The sequence below is a fragment of the Mytilus edulis genome, chromosome 4 (genome assembly GCF_963676685.1).
Source record: "Mytilus edulis chromosome 4, xbMytEdul2.2, whole genome shotgun sequence".
In the NCBI taxonomy this organism is placed as follows: Eukaryota; Metazoa; Mollusca; class Bivalvia; order Mytilida; family Mytilidae; genus Mytilus; species Mytilus edulis.
In genome coordinates, this window is record NC_092347.1 from 32,461,870 (window position 1) to 32,471,049 (window position 9,180).

Sequence of the window (9,180 nt, forward strand, 5' to 3'; positions counted from 1 at the left end):
CACACTTTATATATCTGTCACCACACTTTATATATATCTGTCACCAGACTCTGTCACCACACTTTATATATCTGTCACCACACTTTATATATCTGTCACCACACTTTGTATATCAGTCACCACACTTTATATTCTGTCACCACACTTTATATATCTGCCACCACACTTTATATATCTGCCACTAAACTTTCTCTATCTGTCACCACATTTTATATATATCTGTCACCAGACTTTATATATCTGTCACCACACTTTATATATCTGTCACCAGACTTTATATATCTGTCACCATAATATCTGTCACCACACTTCATATATCTGTCACCACACTTTATATATTAACTGTCACCAGACTCTGTCACCACACTTTATATATCTGTCGCCACACTTTATATATCTGTCACCACTCTTTATATTCTGTCACCACACTTTATATATCAGCCACCACACTTTATATATCTGTCACTAAACTTTCTATATCTGTCACCACACTTTATATATCTGTCACCAGACTTTATATATCTGTCACCACACTTTACATATCTGTCACCATACTTAATATATCTGTCACCACATTTTGTATATCTGTCCTCACACTTTGTATATCTATCACCACACTTTTTATATCTGTCATTACACTTGACATATCCATCACCACACTATATATATCTATCACTACTTTATATATCTGTCACCAGACTTAATATATCTATCACCATACTTTATATATCTATCACCATACTTTATATATCAATCACCACACTTTATATATCTGTCACCACACTTAACATATCCATCATCACACTTTATATATCAATCACCTCACAATATATATCTATCACCTCACTTTATATATCTATCATTACACTTTATATATCTGTCACCAGACTTTATATATCTATCCCCACACTTTACATATCTGTCACCACGCTTTATATATCTATCACCACACTTTATGTATCTGTCACCACACCTTATATATCTGTCACCACACTTTATATATCTATCACCACACTTTATTTATCTGTTACCACACTTTATATATCTATCACCACACTTTATTTATCTGTTACCACACTTTATATATCTCACCACACTTTATATATGTGTCACAATATTTTATATATATGTCACCACACTTTATATATCTCTCACCATACTTTATATATCTATCACCACACTTCATATATCTGTCACCATACTTTATATATCTGTCACTACACTTAACATATCCATGATCACACTATATATATCACTCACCTCACTATATCTATATCTTACTACTCACTTTATATATCTTACACAACACTCTATATATCTGTCACTAGACTTTATATATCTATCACCACACTTTATATATCTATCACCACACTTAACATATCCATCACCACACTTTATATATCAATCACCTCACTATATATATCTATCACCTCACTTTATATATCTATCACTACACTCTATATATCTGTCACCAGACTTTATATATCTATCCCCACACTTCACATATCTGTCACCACACTTTATATATCTATCACCACACTTTATGTATCTGTCACCACACCTTAAATATCTGTCACCAGACTTTATATATCGATCACCACACTTTATTTATCTGTCACCACACTTCATAAATCTTTCACCACACTTTTTATATCTGTCACCACACATTATATATACATCACCACACCTTATACACATCACCACACTATAAATATCTATCACCTCACTTTATATATCTATCACCACACTTCATAAACCAATCAGCTCACTTTATATTTATCTGTCACTAAACTTTATACATCTATCACCACACTGTTCATTTATCCCTACACTGTTCATCTGTCACTTCACATTATATATCTGTCACCATACTTTATATATCTGTCACTACACTTAACATATCCATCACTACACTTTATATATTCATCACGTCACTATATATATCTATCACCTCACTATATATATCTATCACCTAACGCATCATATGTCACAACACATTATGTATCTATCACCACACTTTATATATCTATCATCACACTTTATACATCTATCATCACACTTTATACGTCTATCACCTAACTGATCATATGTCACAACACTTTATATATCTATCACCACGCTGTATATATGTCACCACACTTTGTATATCTATCACCTCATTTTATTAATATACCACCTCTGTTTATATATCTATCACCTTATTTAATATATCTATCAATACAATGTACATCTATCACTACATTTTATATCTCTATCACCTCATTTTATATCTCTATCACCTCACTTTATACATATATCACCACACTGTGTATCTGTCACCACAATTTGTATATCTATCATCTCACTTTATATATCTTTCACCTTAATTTATATATTTATTTCCTCATTTTATATATGTATGACATCCCTGAAAATATTTTATTGACCTCACTGTTGATATTTTTTCACCATATTTTATATATGTGTCCCCTCCACATATGTATCTTTTAACTAACTGCACTGTTTAAATCAATCACAACACCATTGATATATATTTCAACACACAGTATATATATATATATCATCCTTTTGTTTATATATCATCACACTGTATATATCTTAATACTATTCTGTGTATTCTTTACCTCACTGTATATACACATAACCCAACTATAACTAAGTCCACACTTATCACCAATCTATATCTATTTATCACCATCTTATCATATTTATAGTAACACAATGATTATATCTATCACCATTCTGTATCTATTTTTCACCAGATTGTATACTATAACTTGTTGTATCTTCTATAAGTGAGAGAAATATACTGGTCATTGTATAATTTACAGTGGAAGGAGATATGCAATGTCCACTGAGATATGTTTGTATAAGCTTGTATACTGTAAACCAACTTATTTTCGCGAGCGATTTATATTCGCGACTTTCGCGAGTAAAAAAAAACGCAAATATAAATCGTCGCGAATATGTAAAACTTTGATCTTTCCTTATTAAACTATATCCAGAAATTAGAAAATTGCGAAATAGACTAGAATGGGTAAAACGGGAAATAAAGTATCCGCGAAAATAAGTTGGTTTACAGTACTTATCATGTAGCAATTGTCAAATTCATTATTTATATTTTTGTTCTTCTTACAGAAATACCAAACAACATTTTGCAAGGATTTAGAGGTCATTGGTGAAAATGGAAGAAAGGACATGGATACATCTAATTTTAAATGAAATAACAAGAATAGTCAAATGATTTACAACCAAGCAGCACTCAGCAATAGTGATGGTAAAGTATTTTTAGAAAATGACACTCGAAAAAAAATATATATAGTGTGGTGTTTTATATATTCCTCCATTTCTGCAGTCGCTGTATTCATCACCACACTCTCCATATATATCCCAACAGTCTCAATAGGTACCCCCATACTATGATTGTCTATCACTACAGTCTCAATAGCTATCCCCATACTATGATTATCTATCACTACAGTCTCAATAGCTATCCCCATATCTGCCCCAAAAGTCTCTGTATATCTCCACACAATAAACACCTATCATCTTACTTTATTTATCACTAACCTCACTTTATATATCAATCACACACTCTCTTTATATATCCCAATAATCTCTGTGTCACTCACCACACTCTCTATTTCTATGCCAACAGTCTCTATATCAATCACCACACTCTCTATATCTATGCCCACAGTCTCTATGTTTATGACCACATTATAAACACCTATCACCTTACTTTATTTATCCATCACCTCACTTTATATATTAATCACCACATACTCTCTATATCTATCCCCATACTTTTGATATATCTATCCCCACAGTCTCTATATCTATCCCCATACTTTCTATATCTTTCTCCTCAATCTCTATGTATATCTCCACACTATATAAAACCTACTCCCTTACTTTATTAATCCATCATCTTACTTTGTACATCAATCACCATACTCTCTTTAATTATCACCAGACTCTCTTTAAATACCACCAGACTCTCTATATCTTTCCCACAGTTTCTATGTTTATCACCACATTATATTTAACCTACAACCTTACCTAACATACCTATCACTTTACTTTATTTATCAATTACCTCACTTTATATGTCAACCACCACACTCTCTTTAATTATCCCAAAAATCTCTGTATCTATCCCCACAGTCTCTATGTATATCACCACATTATGAAGACCTATCACTTTATTTTATTTAGCTATCACCTCACTTTATATATCAATCACCACACACTCTCTATATCTATACTCTCTATATCTTCCCCAAAAGATTCCATGTATACCTCCACATATAAAACATCTATCCCCACAGTCTCTATGCATACTTTCATATAATAAACACTGATTACCTTACTTACAAACCTATCACCTCATTTTATATATCAATCACCACATTTTCTATATCTATCTCGTGCTCTCTATATATATCCACACAGTCTCTATGTATATCAACACATCAATACACATACAAACTTACAATATTTATCAATCACATAGCTTATATATCAATCACCACACTCTTTATATCTATTCAAAAACTAGATATCGATACAATTAACATCTTTTACTTCCAATTATATATCAATCACCACACTCTCTATATCTACCCCAACAGTCTCTTTTTTTATCTCCACATATTTAACACCTTTCACCTTACTTTATTTATCAATCACCTCACTACATATATCAATCACCACACACTCTCTATATCTATTACCCACTCTCTATATCTACCCCAACAGTCTCTATGTATATCTCTACACCTATGACTTTACTTTATTGATCAATCACCTTACTGTATATTTTCACCTCAATTTATATATTATTTCTATCACACCACTGGGTATATCTTTCAAAGCCCTATTTATATCATTTTAAAAGTAGATATGAGCATGATAATAATCCACCTTTCTGTACACAAATTTGTTTATGTTTATTTAGACACCTCATTGTTATTATTTTTTTTCTTCAGAAAAGTGAAACTAGATTTTTGATAGATTATATAGAACATAGAAGAAAAGGAAAAGGTAATCTTCATTGAAATTAAAAGTATTATTCATAGTTATCAAAGGTACCAGGATTATAATTTAGTACGCCAGAAGCGAGTTTCGTCTACATAAGACTCATCAGTGACGCTCATATCAAAATAGTTAAAAACCAAACAAATACAAAGCTGAAGAGCATTGAGGATCCAAAATTCCAAAAAGTTGTGCCAAATATGGCTAAGGTAATCTATGCCTGGAATTAGAAAATCCTTAGTTTTTTCGAAAAATTCAAAGTTTTGTAAACAGGAAATTTATAACAAATGACCAATTAATTGATATTCATGTCAACACCGACAATTAACTCTTTACATATGTATGTAAAGAGTTAATTAGCAATCAAACAATCCTGATTGAAATGAAATAATTTAAAAGAAATGTTTTTTAAAGAATAACTGCTCCAACATGTCGTGCAATATATTATGTAAATATCATGTCAGGTATCTTTTCAATAAAAGTAGCAAATATGGTATACTTACTGTCAGTCAATGATTCTAACATTCAAGATGAGTAAACCTTACATTATACTTCTGCTGGCACACACATAATATATATACCACCATTTATTATGTATCTACTGCCACACATAGTATAATTATGGCCACATATAATATATCTACCCCACACATAATCAATCACCACACTACATAAATCATTCACCACAGTCTGTGTATTTATCACCGCACTATATATGTTTATCACCACACTATTGTCTATCGCCTCACTATGTTTGTCTATCACCACACTATGTTTGTCTCTCTTCACACTATGTATGTTTATCACCACACTATTGTCTATCGCCTAACTATTGTCTATCACCACACTATGTTTGTATATCATCACACTATGTTTGTCTATCACCACACTTTGTTTATCTATCACCACACTTTGTTTATCTATCACCACACTATGTATGTCTATCACCACACTATTGTCTATCTCCACACTATGTTTGTCTATCACCACACTATCTTTGTCTATCACCACACTTTATTTTAATCATCACAGTTTACATATTCACAAACACATACTTATTACCAATACTAGATAAAAAGAAATAGTTATGATTAAGCCTTGTTTTCTCCCTACATTGACATTTCATAAAAAAAAAGGTAAATCATTTGAGTCACGGTTCTTTGTAAAGTCATTACTAAAGACAAAAATAATTTTAACTTTTCATTTAAATGATTGGTCTCACAAATGAATTGTATTTCTGCATTACAAATTTTACAATTTGATACAATCTGGGGATTATATTCTGTCTTTGTACTGATGAAACACTCCTATTTATTCTTAGATGGAAAATAAATAACAACGGTTTGAGGCATTGAAATTCTGTATTGTATAGGACTAATTATTTATTCAACTGAACCATATATTATTTTGTAGGTTAAACAAGATTTAGTGCCGGCCACACAATTAAGAAAGAATAAGAACAAGAATTCTTTACAGAACAGGGGAGACTATTTTACTGCACTTAGATTTGTGTTTTTGTTATAATTAATTAATATTGTTATTTGTCCTTGAATTAAATATCTGCAATGTGGAGGACAACTGAACTGTGTTCTTATATATTGAAGACGTGCAATATATTTTTGTTTAGGGGCCAGCTGAAGGACGCCTCCGGGTGTGGGAATTTCTCGCTACATTGAAGACCTGTTGGTGACCTTCTGCTGTTGTTTTTTTATTTGGTCGGGTTGTTGTCTCTTTGACACATTCCCCATTTCCATTCTCAATTTTAATGATTTAAAATGCATCTAAGATGAACTTTATACTACTAGGTAAATGGTTATCATTAAAGTAACAAACATAGAATGCATTTACATGAATACATTTTATATTCTATGTATAAAATATTATCTAAAAGGTAAAAGTAAACATATTTCTGGCTGTTTAAAAACAAATCAAAGCAGTTTTATTTTGTAGTTCAGAATGTATTTACGTTGTTCATGCATTTATGTATTGGAATATTTAGAATTGTACAATGTATTGAGTTTAGTGGAACTTTCGTTCTATGTAATTTAGGTTTGATTTTCATGAAATAAAAAGTTCTTAAATTTTATTATTACTTTTACTTGGTATCAATGTGACAATTTTCCGGCAACAATTGCTATATGATTGCTTTTCTATAAATATATAATAAAATTCTTCATCTCTTGACAAGAACTAAAAATTGTGTCTATGATGATGATAAGAAAATGTAAACAGTCTTATAATAGGGAGACTTGGAAAATCTTGAAATAATTGTATATGAAGCTCATAAAATAGAGTTATTGGTTTCCGAAAATTTTCAGATTATTCCACAGGTAACATCTACAATCTTTTATGCACATTTTATATGTTACCGACTGTAAGACATGCATAGGTATTTTAGTCAGGGTGAAATATATCCAAAAGACACTTATAGAGTAGGCTGTATGTGTTGAAATTCTCCATGAAAATTTATTCAGTATGCTGCAAGTGTTGAACTTTGAGGACATCTACAATGCTTCATACACATTTGATATTTTACTAACTGCAAGGGATATATAGGTACATTGGTAAGGATGAAAACTTTCCACAAACATTTATACAGTAGGCTTCAAGTGTTGTTATTTGAGAGGGAAAATCTACAATGCTTCATACATATTTGGTATTTTCCCAACTGCAAGAGATATATAAAAGAGGAACAGTCTAACTCATAAATAGAAACTCATAGGTACATTAGTAAGGATCAAATCTTTCCATCAACATTTATGCAGTAGGCTGCAAGGGTTCATATTTGAGATAGATTATTTACAATCCTTCATGCACATTTTGTAGTTTACTGACTGCAAGACATATAAGAAATGACATAAATATGAAATATTTCCAGGAATATTATAAAGCTGTGGTTTGTGCTCATAGTTGAAGGCCGTATGGTGACCTTTAGTTGTTAATTTCTGTGTCAATTTGGTCTCTTGTGGAGAGTTGTCTCATTGGCAATCATACCATTTCTTCTTTTTTTTTATAATTAGGAGGATGTAAGTGTTGATATTTGAGAAGGAACATCTACAATCCTTCATATATATTTATAAGAAGATGTGATATGAGACAACTCACCATCCAAGTCATAAGTTGTAAAAGTAACCAATTATAACATGTTTAAGTCAAAGTTCGGTCTTCAACACAGAGTTTTGGCTCACACCGAACGGCAAGCTATATAGGGCCCAAACTCATTAGTGTGAACCATTCAAACGGGAACACAAACAAATTTATCTAAATAAAAAAACGAGAAACATTTATGAACCACGTCAACAAACAACAACCACTGAACATTAAGTACCTAATAAGGACAGGCGAATAACAAATGCAGCGGATTTGAATTTTTTGATAGGTACCAAGCTTAACCCTTCACTGAACAACAGTGTGACATCACAACATAGAAAGACTCACTATGAAATATGAATTAAAATGGGTTAACTTAATCATAAGACATATTACCACAAACTTGAATATATACACTGAACGAATGAGTTTGATATATGCCACAATGATAATACAAAATCATTAAAATAATGGATTATATGTTAAACAATTTCACATGGATAGCCATAACCTTGTAAAGGTACATGTTTGGGAGTTTACCGACTGCAGGAGCTATATAGGTACTTAGTTATGATTGAAATCTTTCAATGTACATTTATACAGTAGGCAGTATGTGCTTGAATTCGAGAAACAACACCTACAATCCTTTGTGTACATTTGATATAATACAAATTGCAGGATTATGGTCAGAATTTGTGAATCTGCACAAACTCTCGTATCGTTTATGTTGGCACCACCCACAAAACGTAAATCGTTAGTTTTTTATCTGTATCTTTATCTTCAAGTTGTCTTTGTGTTTACTTTTGTAGGACATGTACTTCATCATATCTGCTCATTATTACTCATTGTAATTATCACCATCTACTCTAAAACTCCTAACCGAAATGTAATAATCTTTTGGCATAATGTTTACTTTCTAATGTTGTAGTGCAATTTATATGCTAGTAGAATTTTAGGTCAGAATTGTATGCGGGTTTCATTACCGAAGCATGAACGTATTTTACAATAGGTTTATTTGAGAGATACACAGTGTTAAGGATTTGTATAGTGAGA

At 31.4% G+C, this 9,180-nt stretch overlaps 1 long non-coding RNA gene across 2 annotated transcripts in view; it reads left to right on the forward strand.

Moving 5' to 3' along the window:
* Positions 1 to 7,123, forward strand: part of LOC139518419 (uncharacterized) — a 41,414-nt gene extending 34,291 nt beyond the window's left edge. Inside the window, exons 2-4 of one of the 2 annotated variants that reach the window (XR_011663339.1) lie at positions 3,139 to 3,277; positions 4,992 to 5,046; positions 6,451 to 7,123. This is a non-coding gene — a long non-coding RNA (uncharacterized lncRNA). The remainder of the gene's footprint in view (positions 1 to 3,138; positions 3,278 to 4,991; positions 5,047 to 6,450) is intronic. The other variant, XR_011663340.1, reaches the window with a different exon arrangement.
* The last annotated feature ends 2,057 nt before the right edge of the window (positions 7,124 to 9,180 follow it).